Here is a 16,885-nt window from a genome sequence, read left to right on the forward strand (position 1 = left end):
ATGTCTGAGTAGTTTAACTGTTGGGTTTAGGGTTTCAAAAGGGGGTTTTATGATTCTCTAACTTAGGTTGTTAGATTTGGGATTGATCTGTTGAGTTCTTCATCTATTATTGTTCTTATTGCTTAAACTAGATTAGCTACCTAGTTTATGATCTTAGGTTAAATTCATCTAGGCATCAAAAGTGTTGTTGAATTGCTTAAAAAAGACATAGGTGAGCAAGGTGATCCTTAGCCAACGACAGTTGAAGTTGAGGCACCTTGTGAACATAATCAAACTTGAACTTATTGCTTGCTAGGATTGTTTAGGTTCAAACGATGGTTTAGGGTTTATTCAATTCCTTGCATAGATAACTAATGCTGCGACAGTAGGTTAGTTTTATATTTGAAATTTGAGTTCAAGAACGGTTCCTAAAGCTATCCCACCCCATCGCCTAATTTCGTGATCATATCCCCTAACTGATTCCCTGCGCCCAATGCTTTCTCTTGATTTTACAAACTCTTATTTATTTTCTGTTTTGTTTGGTTACTTGAATTACAATCTTCCTCATTGCCTTAGCTTAATTTGATCTATATAGTTTCATAATGTATCGCTTGGTTTCTGTGGATTTGACCCTAAAGTACTACGACGACACCACTTGATCGTGGTTGAGTGTGCTTTGGGTTTTAATTGAACTCTGATCAAATACTTACATTGTTGATGCAAATAATTAACATCAATTTATCATTAACTGATGCAATTTTATTTTGCTTGTATCGATTGTTATAATCGATATTAATAATCAATCAATTATTAATAAATGATACAATGTTTTATATCAATTTGTAAAAGTGATATAACTATTTGTGTCAGTTTTAATAAGTGATGTTGAAATTAGTATCAATTTTGTAAAATGATTTTAATAGTTGTATCATTTACAATAACTGATTTAATATTTGTATAATTTCGAATATCTGATTTAATTTATGTATTTTCGTATTTATTTAATTAAATAAATACGAAAATAGATAAAATAAAAATAAATAAAAAATGATAAATTCATAAATGATTTACTATTAACTAACTAACTGATTTAGATTATTTTTTATTAAACTAACTAATTAAATAAAAATACAACTTCTTTTTATTAATATTCCTAAACCGAGTTTGTTATGATTTACATAATTAGAACTGGTTTAACTTTTTGTAGATTTTAATGTTAAAAACGGAAATTAAAACAAAAAGTAATAAATAAATTTTTAAAAATGTTCTACTATTCCAACCAAAAAAAAAAAAAAAAAAACCAAAACCTGTAAATAAAAAGCAAAAGAAAAAGAAAAAAAACAGTAAACAAACCAGTAGAGTGGAAGGCTTGAACACATGACTTGCCACTTAATTGCATGATATGCATCCAACAGACCTGCCTAATCTCTCAAATATGTTTAGCTAAAAAAGTTTACTATATGATGTGGCCTAAAGCAGCTGCTTTGCCTGCTTTAGGGGTGTGCGGGCATTGTACTTCAAACTGTATATGGTAATAGCAAATTTGTTTTTAACTTTTAAAATGTCTTTAGACTAGACCCAAAAAAAATTGTTTAACTAAGAAAATAGTATCAATATATATATATATACAGAGCCGGCCAAGGACACAAGCAAGGCAAGCACTTGCTTGCGGCCGATAATTGATTAAAAGAAATTCGGCCGTAATAATTGGTAGTAAACTTACCTGTAGTCTGGTGGTTATGTTTAGTTAATTCTGACATTCACCTCCTGAGTTTGAGGCCCAAAGTTGATAATTTTTCATTATTATTTATTTTTCGTTTTTATTCAAAAATAATAGCTTTCAAATTATTTGAAAAATATCTAATAAATATTACCTTTTTAGAAAACCACAAGAAAAAAAATTCAATTAAGGCATCATTTTTTCTTTCTTTCTCTAGCCTTTTACTTGTCTTAGTTCACTATTGTCTATTTATGTGGTTCTGAATTTGCCATCCTTTTTGTTCTCAAATCATCAATTTTGCTTATGAATCATATACCTATTATATAGTTCATCTGATAAATTTTGGTTTTATTAATTAGGTAAGCTTTCTTGGCAAAATTTGACTATGAAAGCTTGATGGATGAGGAAAAATCATTTTCAAAGAAAAAAAAAATATATGCTTTAGAACTTTTAGTGCTTTTGTTAAACATATCCAGAGTTATTATTTAGTTCGATTAAAAAAAATTAGTATGTACATATGCAAAGCGGCCAGTTTTTGGTAGATGACTAGATGGTGTATTATTTGAGTTTTATTCAATAAGAAACAAAATTGATTTGGCCAAAAATATAAATATAATACTTCTCGCTCAAACACTAAATATATATAATGCCTTCATTATGGGAGAGTGAAAGCGGATAAATTGCAACCGAAGAGTAGTATTAAAGCGAACATCACAAGTCCAACATTATGAGATAAACAAGTTCACACACACACAAAAGAAAGGAAAAAAAAAAAACACGAAACAAGTTTAAAATATAATGTTAGATTTGTGATGTTTGCTTCAATAAAGCTGGCACTCTGATACCATGTTGACCTAGGCAGGTAATTCAAATGAGCTTTATTTAAGATAAGTAAAAACGAAAACTGTATAGACAATCACTAACAACAAACGAAATGTTTTCTCATAATATGAAGTTTAGGAGAGATAGAGGTTGCATTTTCGGAAACCCTAGATAATTTCATCAATGTTCATTGCACTCACTGGATTTGTCTCATAATGTTGGACTTGTTTGCTTCATAAAGAGCAGGAGAAAATCATGTATCTTACATTCTTACCTAATCATCTAAATACTCAATTAATATCTAACAGAAATTTTGTATGGGAAAACTATAAATATATGGAAAAAATGGTATAAATATTTTGTAGAATTAATTTGATTTTTTTCTCTAACCGATGAATGTTTTAAGTCAAAAACGATGCATCTTTTACAATTTGATCTTGGAGAAGAACTGAAACAGTGATAGCTGTGTTTGACAAGAAGACCACCACAACAGTTATCTTCTTGAAGGCAATTAATCGATCGGTATCCAGTATCCTCAAACTTCTCCCTCCAAACCTTGAGCAATCTTGCATCACACATTTCAGTCACACATAATTTTCCTGACATTCTATAGACCTTATCATTATTAGAGATCATATCTTTTGTTTGCATCTATCATCATCAAGTAGAATCATAAGTCAATAATATATTATGTCAAAACCTTGCCATGAGGGACCTGTTCTTATCATCACTATTACACGGACAACATAGGTTATACCCTTATTCACAAAACTTGAATTTTAACTGCTGATGAACACTCTTTATCCACTAATTTAGTGCCTAAGCAGGACCAGTTAAAACCAGGATTTGCATAGGGACCATTGAGTATACCTTGAGCCATCGTCGGGTGTGTGGCTTCGGTTAAATGATAACCGTCGCAATTCACATATTCTGAAGGGTTTTGACAATAGCTAACTCCTTTGTGTCCACATTCTTCATCGATAGTGAAGTTATATTGACCTTGATAACGGAAAACACACTCTTGCGATTAAGAATTCAAATAATACAACTGAACCAATGTTTATGGAGGAACAAAGATTCACTTCTCAACTAGCTAGGGTATGGAATGAAGAAACAACCCTAGATTACTGAGGAAGACACCAAACTCTCACAGAAACACACTAAGAAGAAGAAGATGATGCAAACTCACAATTTCAGATAATTTGCATAATTAAACTATGAGCATAAACATTTTGCTCTTATAAGGAAGTAATCGCAACAACTTCTTCCAGCTCATTCCTTTGCACGTGCCAACCACATCACACCCGTACATGTGTCTCAGCTCCCACATGTGTGTCTCTGCTCTTCATATTTCCTATATCAGACCTCCGACTCCACAACAAGCAGCCAAAGGTAGGTTCTTAAACCCTAAAAGGGACCATATTAAACATTGGTTGGAAGATCAAACTGACGGTCAAAGAACAAAAAAAATAGAAAGGCACGGACCAAATTTCACTGGTTCTTGGTATAACCGGTACAAAGAGTTGTAGTAATCTGCATATAGGATGTTGAGATGAGAGTATAATTGTAGGAGTCTTTTGAATTCTCTCTTAAGTTGTTCGTTGTGGTGCTCTCCAAATTCGTTGTGGTGCTCTCCAAATTCGTTGAGCCATGGTAGACAACCTGTGAGAGGGTCGTGTTCTTCTGATGCGGTCTGAAATAGAGTAAGATACGCCACATAACATCCGATTGGGAAGTTTCCGGGGGCCAAAAATGTTTTACCCTCTAAATCGATCAATCCATGTAGTTTTGTTGTTGAAGTTGTTAAAATTTAATACACACATATGACTTTTTGTTTGAGGGGGATCAGGTAAACATATGTTACCACAATTGCAGAAGAAATAGCTTTGATGACTAGAGGAACAAGCTCTTTGATTTCATTGATACTCTTTCCTTCGAAAAGTGGGTAACTATAGTCGTTCACTCCAATCTCTCCCATAAGTATCAGCGCGTTTCCAAGAATCTCTTTGCAATCTAAACCCCAAAAGAAAAAGACCATTCCAAGGTAGCTCGACTTCAACATCATATATATTGAGGAGAACAAGGCCAATGTTCTACTAACCATGAAAAGACGAGGTGCATAGGTTAGATATAATCTGCTTGAAGATGTCAAGCTGAACACTTAACTAACATTGGAGAAATCAGATTTAATTCCTTTTTCCACAAGAAACCCACGATCCAATGCAGTTGCTCCATACACCGAAAAATTGATCCCTTGATCGAAGCTCACATTTTGGGTTCCGAAGTGAGGCGGCATGTAGTGTAGTCCCAAGAATTCGGCTGTCCAAATAGTACAAGGACATTACAAAAACACATGCAGAAGTAGGGTTTATAACTTGTTGCTCAAGCAAGAACGAGCTAAGGCAGAGAAAAGCAGTGGTTTCGCCTAAATGTAAGAAAGATGGAAAATTAGGTACCAATAAAGTCGATGATGAGCCAACGGCCGGAGGGACGATGGAAGAAGCTTTTGCCATAAGGAAGAAAGGCGGCTTGAGGAAGATGATCCACGTCAGAGAGATGGAGATAATTTCCGGTATCGGCGCTGGAGTCACCAAAGCTGATGATCGATTTGTAATGCCGACATCAAGATAAAGTAACAGTAACGGAGGTGGAGTACAAGATAAGTAGAAAACGTCATCAGATGATGAGATTCTTCAGTGGAGAAGTCATGGAAAGAGTCGCCTTTTTTGGACTACTAAATAAAGGAGAGATGTTGATTTAGAACGAAAATACGAAAGCTTAAGAATTAATAAAGTATCACTCTCTTTATTAAAGCCTTAGAAAATCTCTCAAAACAAAGGTTACAAACTCCAATCTCTCAAGCTCTCAAATCACACAAAACTCATAGGTAATGTAACACTTTATGCATTCCTATTTATAACACCTTATTAGTCCTAATCCTATTTGGAAATATATATTTAGATAACTCCTAAATAATATCAAGTCCTTATCTCTTAAAAGACTTTAATCCTAATAGGTTTAGGACAACTCAATCTCACTTCAAGCTTAGTTCAACAATCTCCCTCTTAAGCTTGAAGTTAATCTTCTCCACATCTTTAACACCAATGAGATCTCTCATCTCTTTGTACTTGATCCTCCCTAATGCATTAGTTAAAATGTCAGCCTCTTGTTCTTCATCTGGAATGTGCTCCACCGTTATGAACTCCTTCTCAACACACTCTCTAATGAAATGGTATCGAGTATGTATATGCTTGCTGCGACCGTGAAATACTGGATTCTTTGTGAGAGCAATCGCGGATTGATTGTCAATGCAAATGACCACTTTCTCACACGGATGAACAATGACTTCTCTGAGCAAATCTCTGAGCCATAATGCCTGTCTTGCAGCTTTTGTACCCGCCATAAATTCCGCTTCACACGAGGACATAGCGACTATGTCTTGTTTCTGAGAACACCAGGTTATCGGACTCCCATTAAAAAAAAATACATGTCCTGCCGTACATCTTCCATCGTCTAAGTCAGCATTGTAGTTGTTGTCGCTATACCCAATGAGCCGTGGTACCCTTGTCGCAGATCGGTTGAAAACTAAGCCGAGACCAACCGTACCCTTTAGATATCGCAGACACTGTTTCATAGCAACTCCATGAGAGTGTCTAGGACTCTGCATATAACGACTAAGAACACCAACAGCATATGACAAATCCGGTCTTGTATGAAGCAAATATCTAAAGCATCCAACATTCTTTCTATACCTCATTGCATCAATCTCAACTTCTTTCTCAGACTTAGACAATTGTAACCCAGCCTCCATTGGTGTAAGAACAGAATTACAGTTCTTCATCCCAGCATCTTCAAGAATCTTTAGTGCATAACGTTTTTGACTCAACATAATGCCACCGTCATACTGCAACACTTCGATTCCTAAGTAGTATGTTAGCTTCCCGAGATCACTCATATCAAACTTTGTAGACATCTCCCTCTTAAACTCATCAATGATACGCAAGCTTGTCCCTGTCACGAATAAGTCATCAACATAAACCGCTATGACCAAAAGTTGTTCTCTTTCTTCTCTCCTATACACTGAAGGTTCCTTAGAACACTTTTTAAAGTGTAAACTCATCAAAATCTCATTCAACTTGTTATTCCACGCTCGTGGTGCATGCCTTAAACCATACAAAGCCTTGTTAAGCTTGTATACTTTTCTTTCTTGTCCTTTCTCTTCAAACCCCTCTGGCTGAGAGACAAACACAGTTTCTTTCAACTCTCCATGTAGAAATGATGTCTTCACGTCGAGATGATGAATCTCCCATCCATTTGAGGCTGCGAGGTTGATAAGCATCCGTATTGTTTCTAACCGAGCCACTGGTGCAAAAACTTCCTCAAAATCCACACCGTAACATTGCACATATCCTTTGGCAACCAATCGAGCCTTGTGCTTGTTGATACTATCATCGGAGTTTCGTTTGAGTTTGAAAACCCATTTCAAACCAATTGGTTTAGCTCCTATTGGCAAATCAACAAGATTCCAAGTGTGATTTTTCTTAATAGAGGAAATCTCATCTTCGCATGCGAGTCTCCACTCCTTAGATCCCTTGGCTTCATCAAAGTTTAGCGGTTCATTATTTAAACAGAACAGTAATGCTTCTCCTTCTTCCTCAGCTAGTAAGATATAATCCTCTAAATACTTAGGCTTGACAGTCTCTCTTGTTGACCTTCTTAGAGGAATTTCTGTTTGCTCACCGACTGAAACATCATCCTCTGTTTCTTGCTCTGTTTCGGTTATGATCACATCTTCTTTTCCTGCAGAATCTTTGTTAGCCTCCTCTGTTTTGGTCTGTATAGCAATACTCTCACCTTCTTGTATTCCACGGTTCCCAGATGCATGAAAACTTATGCTAAAACTTCCACCACTTTCACGATCTGAATCATTGTACCTCCAGTTCCATCCTTTAAACTCATCGTTTACCACATCTCGACTTACCACTATTTTCTTTGACTGTGGCTCGAGGAGTCGATACGCCTTAGACCCTGGTTTGGTTCCAAGATGAACCAGCACTCGAGACCTATCCTCTAGCTTCTTTAGATACGGTTTGTCTACCTTTGCATAGCAGATGCATCCAAAAATCCGAAGGTGATCAATTCTAGGTGTTTTATTCCTCAAAAGCTCATATGGAGTTTTATCCTTCAAGGCTCTAGTAGCTACTCTGTTTAGCACATACGTAGAGTGTCGGACTGCCTCTCCCCAAAAATAATTTGTTAAACACATCTGTTTCATTATACTCCTTGTCATCTCTAGAAGCGTTCTGTTACGTCTTTCAACGACCCCATTCTGCTGCGGAGTGTAAGGTGCAGTAAGATGCCGTTGAATCCCAAACTCATCACAGAATGAGTTAAATTCGTGTGACACAAACTCACCTCCTCTGTTAGTTCTAAACGTTTTAATAACAGAACCTGATTCTTGTAACCCTTTTGAACTTCTTAAACTTCTCAAACACATTGCTCTTTTCCTTTAGTAGAATGGTCCACATATATCTCGAGAAATCATCAATAAGAACAAAAATGTACCGGTTTACAGTAGGTGTACTCGGTGTTATAGGGCCGCAAATGTCTCCATGTATCAATTCAAGTGGCTTTGTTGCTCGATATGTAGTAGCCTGTGGAAATACTTGTCTCGTTTGCTTCCCTAACAAACAAGAGCTGCAGATTTCTTTAGTAAAAACAACTTGAGGTACTCCTTGGACCAATTCTTTTTCGAACATAGACTTGATGGTGTCGGTATTGATGTGTCCCAATCTAGCGTGCCATCTGCTCGACTCGCTAATACTCGTTAAATGCAGAGTTGCAGTCTCTCTTATTCCCATATGAACTTTGTATAAACGATTTCTTGATCTTACTGCCTTAGCAAGAAGTTTTCCTCTGTAATCACTCATTGTCAGATGATCTCCTCTCATTCCAATATCACATCCTGACTCTGTAGCCTGTCCTAGGCTAATAATATTACTCTTAAGGTCTGGAATATAATAAACATCCTTCATCACTCTAGCTTCACCATTCATGTCAGTAAAAACAATTGAGCCTTTCCCTTTAATATCAACACGAGAGTCATCACTGAACCTTACTTTGCCTGTTATAGAGGTATCAATCTTGTTGAAATACCTCCGATCACCTGTCATATGGTTACTTGCTCCGTTATCAAGATATCAGACATCTTCCTCATTAGTCTTCGGGCCATACTTGCTTGGTATGACCTTTTTCTCATTCAAATATACTACCTCATGCATCATGAGTTCATCCGCTTCAACAGTCTCATCAGTGTTGTTCTGTTCTTGAACCTCCTGCAGTTTTAGAAGTCGATCAGGGCAACTAGACGCAAAGTGGCCCATCTTGTCACAACGAAAGCAAGTAATCTTGGTCAAATCAAAAACTCTTGATTGATCTCTCCCATTGTTAAAACGTCTGCGACCTCTTCCTCTAGAGAAGAAAAGGTTTCCTCGTCCTCTTCCTCTGTATTCACCTCCACTGTAATCTTGGTTTGGATTGTATTCTCTGTTTTGATTCTCCATGTTTGAATACATTAACTTGTTCTGGCTTTCATGTGCTTCTTCTTCTGCTTCTTCATGAATACGCTCTTCATAGGTTTTCAGTCGACCTATGATATCTTCAAATGTGGTAGTGTTGAGGTCTAATACCTGCTCAAGGGACGCCACTATGTGTATAAACTTCGTCCGAGGAAGACTTTTCAAGAATTTTTTAACTAGTTTTGATTCTTCAATACTTGCTCCTAACGCAGCTGAATTTGACGAAATCTCAGATAGTTTTCCTGCCATGTCGTTCTTCTCAGTGTCTGCTATTCCTTCTTCGATAACATCCCAAACTTTATGGACTCTAAGACAGATTCTCATCCGCATAGACCACACAGTATAATTTGTTGAATTCAGCATGGGACATTGAATCAAAGAAGGTCCCCCTCCTTGTAGTTTTTCCGGAACCACAGCAACCTCACTCATGACTTTTTTCTTTAGGATCTCTGTCAAGCTCTGATACCAAGTGTTGATTTAGAACGAAAATACGAAAGCTTAAGAATTAATAAAGTATCACTCTCTTTATTAAAGCCTTAGAAAATCTCTCAAAACTAAGGTTACAAACTCCAATCTCTCAAGCTCTCAAATCACACAAAACTCATAGGTAATGTAACATTTTATGCATTCCTATTTATAACACCTTATTAGTCCTAATCCTATTCGGAAATATATATTTAGATAACTCCTAAATAATATCAAGTCCTTATCTCTTAAAAGACTTTAATCCTAATAGGTTTATGACAACTCAATCTCACTTCAAGCTTAGTTCAACAAGAGAGAGCATAGGATCAGCATGTTCAGTGGTGGATTCCGTGGACTCATTTTCAGTGCCAACAAGAAAATAATAAATTAGGGAAAATTGTCTCTTTTTTTTTTTTATCTCAAATTGGTTATTTGTTGAAAATGAAGTAACTTCAAAAACGTCGAAAATTAGATATGGGCTAAGTGGCACTTAAATGCCACGTCTAAAGAGTTAAAAGAAACCTAAATGCCATGCATGGGATACACATCATGGCGAGATAACCATCGATGAGTAAATCTTGAGCCATCTTCCGGTATGTGGCTTCGGTAAATGATAACCATCCCAATTCACATACTCAGACGGATTCTGACAATAGCTAACTCTTTTGTCTCCACACTCTTTACCAATAGTGAAGTTGTATTGACCTCCGACTCCACAGCAAGCAGCCAATTAAAGGTCGGTTCTTAAACCCTAATGAAAAAAAAAAGACCAAAACAAGATGTCAATTAAGGAATGAAACTTTGATAGTCAAAGACTCAAAGACATAACTTTTTAGGGGAACACTACAAGAAATATTAGCATTGATAGCAGAAAAGCATAGCGTTGTTTTCGTAAATGCTATCATTGATAATAAAAAAAAATGAGACAATATAATAGCGTTATAAAAACGCTAAACCTAAAAATGACTAAGCGGGAATCTAAATTTGGGAGTCGGAACCAAAAACCACAAAAAGCGGGTGATACTTAGCCAAAAAAAAATTATTTTCTGCTTAAATGTAATCAAAAATATAAAAAAAAAATCATTATTTATTTTATTTTCCTTCTAATTTCACCTCTTCGACTCCAGATATTCTCTTCTCTCTTTGTCTCAAAATCTCTTTTCCTCTTCAGATCTCCTCTTCTCATCGTATTCAGATCTCCTCTTCGTCTCTAGATTTCTTCTCTCTTCTCTTATTGTCGTCTTCCTCCGCCGCCGCGACACCAAACCCACCCGATTCAACCAAAACTCAGTCCTCTTTTCTCATCTTCCACCATTTCTTGTCACCTTAACTCCAGATCTGGCTACCTCCACTGCACAAAAATCCGTTTCTATAGAAACCCAGAAGCAGCCATGGTAATTCCTCTTAATCTCCATCTATATTTAATGATGAATTTGTATTTACGAGCTTGATTTTGTAGATTTCAAATGAGGTATTTTTTGTCTTGAAGCCTAGTGATAAAACTTGTAGAGACGATATGAGGTTTTACATTAGGGATTCGTTGACAAGAATGAAGATTGGGGATGAGTGGATGATGAAGCAAGCTTTGATTAAGCTTAACGGATGAAGTTTCTTATAGCTTAAATACGAGCAATTTAGGTTTACTTTTTTTCTTGGTTTTTGATTTCGTTTAATTTGGTATGAAGCAGGTATACGGAGACATCTTCAATTGCTTTAACGAAAGAAGTGTCTAAGAAGGTATGAAGCTTCTTCACTTGGATTTTAAGATTGATACATGTGGGATTTATGGTTTGAACTTTGGCTGTTATTTTAGACTTCAAAAACTAATAATGGTTCTTAGAATCGTTGGTGTGGTGCAGGTGTCGTTTTGGTGTCTTTGCAGGTGAGGATGTGAAGAGGACTTTGTTTATTTCCATGGTGTTTCTTCTACTCTCATCTGATTTGACGGCCAAGCTAAGTAATAAAGGTATAAAGTTCTTTGGGTTTATTTATGGTTTGCAGGTGAGGATCTAAGAACTTGGTTTGTTTCCATGGTGTTTCTTACATGGGTTTATTTATGGTTCTTTGAATTTGTCTGCTTCTTCAGTCCAAAAGTTTGTAGGATTTTTTTACTCTTAGCTTTGTTGTTTTTCACCCAAATTTAGGAGCTTTGGTGTGTACTATCATCTTTTAATGGAGATAGAGAAGCTTCTCTTTTCTAAAACTGATGAACTTTGTTTTGTTTCTTCTTGTGTGCTCCAAGTTCTAGAGTTAGAGAAGCTTCTCTATTATTTTAATCACAAGACATGTTAGTATTTTGAATGGTTAGTTAGTACATTAGTGTGATTATTATTGTTTTGTCTAAACGTTTAACTATGTTACAGGTTTTTGCATTGAGAGATGGTTGATAGTGAAGGTAAGCATCAAACTTGTTTAATTGGTTTGGTTTATGAAACATCAATTGGTGAATCGTTAGTTGTTTGATATCCTACTGGTTCATGTGTTCAGTTTCATGTTCAAGGCTTGTCTCTATTTGTCTGATGCTTGGCAGTGAATTGCTCTACTTAATGTTCATGCACTGCTGTTTTGTTTGATACAGGACGAGCCCATCTGACTTTATTGTTCCATTTGATCAGAGGTAACAGAAGAAATTATTTTCAGTAAAACCCTCCTGCAGAGATTGTGGAATGGCCAGAATCTGGTGACAAGCCCATACAGAGGTAATTATATATATCTTATTACCTTTCCATTAGTGGATGTTTGCATATTTAGTTGGATGTTACCCCATCTATTATCATTCTTATTTGCACCATTGTATGGATAAGTTGTGATAGCTGTTTAAGAAGGGTGAATGCTTTGTTTTGATTATCAGAATGGTGAATGCTTTGTTTATCTGATTCTCTACTTGTCTTATAGAAAACCTTAATGTTGATTCTACTCATCCATAAGTCTCAGATATTTGAGTTTGAGCTAAAATGTCTTTATTCTATCTGTCAATGTTTTGGATTCGTGAATATCTTTCTTTACTTTACCACAAAAGCACCTTAGTATTGTGGATACACATGATTACAGGGAATATGGATGGGAATGCTAACCGGAACAGTTCTTCAGACATGTGTACTGCTTTTGATGGGAAGGCAAAATAGATAGAGGAGAAGAGACGGAAGATATCGCAAGTTTGTCTCAATCCTTATAAGTTTTAATGTTAGCTTTTTTGGATAAAACTTGGCAGCATAGTACAATTACTTGTATGATATGTAAAACTTGTTTAAATTAATGTTATGTATGTTGATGATATTTATGAAATAATGTTTTTTATATCAATCCATTTAAATAAGTCTGCAAAATTGGGATCAAATATATAAATTATAAAAATTAAATTTAAATTTAAATTTTTCCATATAGCAAAATAAAAATGCTATGACACAATATAAAATGGTAGAAAATATGTGTTACGGAAAACTATATTATATCATTTGATTAGTGCTATAAAAGAATGATATATAATAGCACATGTCAAAAACGCTATAATAGAGGTGACACCTAAGATAGCTGCCGATAAGATAGTATTTATGAAAACGCTATTAAACACGTACGATAGCATTTATCGTGTGCTATGAATATTGATTTTTCTTGTAGTGGAACAAACCGTATTTAGCTGGTTCTTGGAAAAACGGTATAAGGAGTTCTAGTAGTCGGCGTAAATGATGTTTTACATGTGGATAGATTCTGGAGTCGTTTGAGTTCTGTCTTAAGCTTTTCGTTGTGGTGCTCGGCAAATTCATTGAGCCATGGATACACCCTATGAAAGGGTCGTGTTCTACTTTAGCGGTTTGATATAGAGTAAGATACACCGTGGAACATCAACATCCTATTGGGTAGTTTTTTGTATTAAATTTATTAAATTTATTATACTTTTAAGGTGGAGGGCATATGTAAATATTTGTTACCACAATTGAAGCTGAAATAACTTTAATAACTAGAGGAACAAGCTTTTTGATTTCATTGATACTTTTTCTTTCGAAGAATGGGTAATTATAGTCGTTCCCTCCAATCTCTCCCATGTTCCCTCCAATCTCTCCCATGAGTATAAGCAAATTTCCAAATATCACTTTGCAATCTAATCAACCGAAAAAAAAAAAATTATAGAAGCGAGTTCAATGGATCATAGACTTGGAAGAGAAGAAGGCTAAGTTTTTTACCATGAGTTGAAGAGGCGCAGAGTTTAGGTAAGACCTGCTTGGTCGACAGATTGTTGTACATATGTAACATATCCATATGAATTGGATAATGGTGGTTGTTGCTGCTGCTTAAGAGAAATAAAAACGAATTCAGTTATCAAACCATGTTGATAGTTTAGTGATAGCATATAGTTTTATGTATGTCTCATAATAAATTGTATCTTAAGAGAAAAAAAGATTAATTAAAATAATGGATAATTGGAAGAAACAATATATGTATATGAAATATATAACTTACCATTGTAGAAGCATCTGGCTCTTGAAAAGAATACATCATGTTTGGATTTAGTAAATCTTGGTGATCAGATTGTTGTAAGGTTCCATGGGAATTCGATAATGCCAGTTTTTGCTGCTGCTTATGCAAAATAAAACAGATTAAGTTATTACTTATTAATATATTACCATTGAATGTAAAAAAATATATAATAATAATAATTTAGATCCAAACATGATGTATTCTTTTGTATTCTATACTTAAGCATAATATAGAATACATCATGAATGAGCTGCTAACGGTTTAATATAGAAGCACATTGATTGTTTAGCTCATGAATGTAAAAAAATAAATAATAATATATAATTGAAAGAATTACTCAAATGTTATTCAAAAGTTGGTTTATTACCCATATCTATAAATCTTCTAAATATTACTCAAATATTTAGTGCTTTGGTTGTAATTACAATTTACCTTTTGGATTTAGTTTTTCGATTTTGAGTATAAAAATAAAAAAAAACATACACATCAGCAAATTAAAATACACGTCATTTACGATTATACACGTAACTAAACAGTTTTTTTCCAAAATCGATAATTGTTTTTTCCTGTTTGTCAAAAGGGAAAACAAACAGTCTACACTGTTCATAACCCGAAAAAAAAAAAAAAAAAAAAATCTCTCTCGTTTTCTCTCGCCGTCTCTCGTCGCCGAACCCTAGTTACTATGATTCTTCATCGATCGTTAGATATGGCGGAAACGGCGATGATGGTAAGAAGCAGCAACTTCTTCTAAGCGTTACAGTGAAAGCAGTGGAAGACAAAGGTAATAATGGAGGTGGAAGTATGAGTTTCTCTGGTCAAAGCTGGTATCCCAGTTCCGAGATTGAAGTTCCTTCAGACCAAAGACCCGTAAGCAAATCACTTTTGTTTTTCTTTGTTTTGTCTGATTCTAAAGTGCAATGATGAGAATTTTGAGTGTGTAAAATTTAATACCTGTATTTTTTGGTGTGTAAAGGTGAATGAGTATTCGTCTTTAAAGAAAGGAATGTTATATTCATGGGGAGAATTGGGTCCAAGGGAGTTCTTTATTCGTCTCGGTGGTCTTTGGTTGGTCACTTTCACTGTTCTTGGAGTTCCTATTGCAGCTGTTAGCTTTAATCCTTCCAGAGTGAGCTTTTTGAAACAGAGCCTGCCTCCTGCCACAAGATTTTGTTTTAGTACAGATTATAAAATATATTCTTTTATGTTGCAGGAGCCTTTGAGATTTGCTCTAGCTGCGGGTACTGGAACGTTATTCCTGGTTTCGTTGATTGTCTTGAGAATATACCTGGTATTGAACTTGCTCTGCTTCTTCTTTACCTGTGAAAGCTTGATTGGTTTGATTTGTTTTTCACTTTTGGGTATATTATCTTAGGGATGAAGCTACGTTGGAGATAGACTACTTTCTGCAGTTATACCATATGAAGAGAGTGGATGGTATGATGGACAAATGTGGGTCAAACCACCAGAGGTTAGTACCTACTTAAAATTCCTTTCTTTTTGCTAATCTACATGATGACACATAGAAACACAATCTAACTGCTACCAAGTTTTCATAGTTGTAGTAATTTTGGTTGTGGCTTAATTTGAAAACCTCTGATTTTTATAGTTCTCCATAATTAGATTTTTGTGGATATTCCTTAGTACGTAGTTAGTATTAAGTGTCAAAGCAAAATCTATTCCAAAACATTGGCAAAAGCTTGTAGATGGATCTATGCACTGCCAAGTGCCAAGTTTTCACCCGTTCCGGAACTCTATGCATATGTATTTGACATTAACTAAGCAACTGATGAATTACTGTGAGTTTAAGAAATAGTTGTTCTCTATGAGCATTTTGACCATTGGTGATACAGGAAGTGCTTTTATTCTTTATCAATTGGGTTTTTGGAGAAGCAATATGAGCTGTGTGATTGGATTGATTTTATTTAAACTAGTTGTGTTCTTCTCTTTTGTGAGCTTCGTGTCGTTTCATATTCTCAGTTAGTTACTGTATAGTCATCGGTTTGGCTCTGTGTCAGCTGAGGTTTCTTCAAATGCAGGTGAGTTTAATTTCGGATTTCTAGCTTATTATATTTGAGTTCTGGTGCCACTCTGTTCGATAAAACTTTTGGGGACACCAAGTGTTTGTGGAAATGCGTCTGAGAGCATCCGTTTTTAATTGCTCATTTGTTTTTCTTTCAGGCTTTGGTTTTTATGTTGATGAACATGGAAACATGGTGAAGAAGTCTCAAGTAGTAATCCCTAATTGCATTTCTCTAATCTGAATCAATCAACAATTAGCGGTCCATTACTCATTCTCTTTTCTTTCTTTTCTTTTCTTTCTTTTTTTGTCATCTTTAGACTTTAAATGTAAAATATTGATTTGTCTATTTTTAAAGTTATGCCTGATTTACGGTTAAGTTACGGCTGAGTTATATATTTCATATGGTTGAGTTATGAATTACGGAGTTATGAGATATTTGTACGTATTTTTCTTTCTTTTCTAGGTCTTTTGTTCCGTCAGATTTCTAATAAATTATTTAATCAAAACGTTTCTTGATATCACAAAAAGTGTTGTTGGGGAATCGCAAAAAATCACTAATTCTGTGCTTGCTCAGATCCACATATAATAAATACATAAAGTTAGATTTTTTCACAATATATTATTCAAATTAATTAAAAATTTTGAATTTGAATTGCGAATAAAAGAAATCAAAGGATTTCTCAAAAGGATTTCTCAAACAATTGACTGATATGGCTGAGTTATCGACATAAACGGCTGACTTATGAAATATTTGTAAATTAGAATTATTATAACTCAAAATTAAAATATAGAATAAAAATGAATATTACAATCATTATAAGCAAT

General features: G+C 34.9%; 1 long non-coding RNA gene and 3 pseudogenes across 9 annotated transcripts; 3 read left to right on the plus strand and 1 right to left on the minus strand.

Moving 5' to 3' along the window:
- Positions 1–16,885, plus strand: part of LOC147924001 (uncharacterized) — a 54,551-nt pseudogene that overhangs the window by 18,044 nt on the left and 19,622 nt on the right.
- Positions 3,285–10,549, minus strand: LOC104759032 (GDSL esterase/lipase At1g28640-like; annotated as a pseudogene).
- Positions 10,563–12,867, plus strand: LOC104757210 (uncharacterized). Of its 8 annotated transcripts, none has more exons than XR_002036360.2 (6): positions 10,563–10,958; positions 11,253–11,301; positions 11,424–11,530; positions 11,928–11,959; positions 12,143–12,263; positions 12,616–12,867. It is a non-coding gene; the product is annotated as an uncharacterized LOC104757210 (long non-coding RNA). The 8 variants fall into 8 exon arrangements; XR_015587126.1 differs by having other exon boundaries at positions 10,623–10,958; positions 11,424–11,565; XR_015587128.1 differs by having other exon boundaries at positions 10,623–10,958; positions 12,180–12,263.
- LOC104757209 (protein CONSERVED IN THE GREEN LINEAGE AND DIATOMS 27, chloroplastic-like) lies at positions 14,637–16,436 on the plus strand (annotated as a pseudogene). The gene is made up of 5 exons (XR_015587122.1): positions 14,637–14,907; positions 15,014–15,166; positions 15,251–15,328; positions 15,413–15,508; positions 16,018–16,436. The product of XR_015587122.1 is annotated as a protein CONSERVED IN THE GREEN LINEAGE AND DIATOMS 27, chloroplastic-like (transcript).

The sequence above is a fragment of the Camelina sativa genome, chromosome 17 (genome assembly GCF_030686135.1).
Source record: "Camelina sativa cultivar CO46 ecotype springtype chromosome 17, ASM3068613v1".
NCBI lineage: Eukaryota > Viridiplantae > Streptophyta > Magnoliopsida > Brassicales > Brassicaceae > Camelina > Camelina sativa.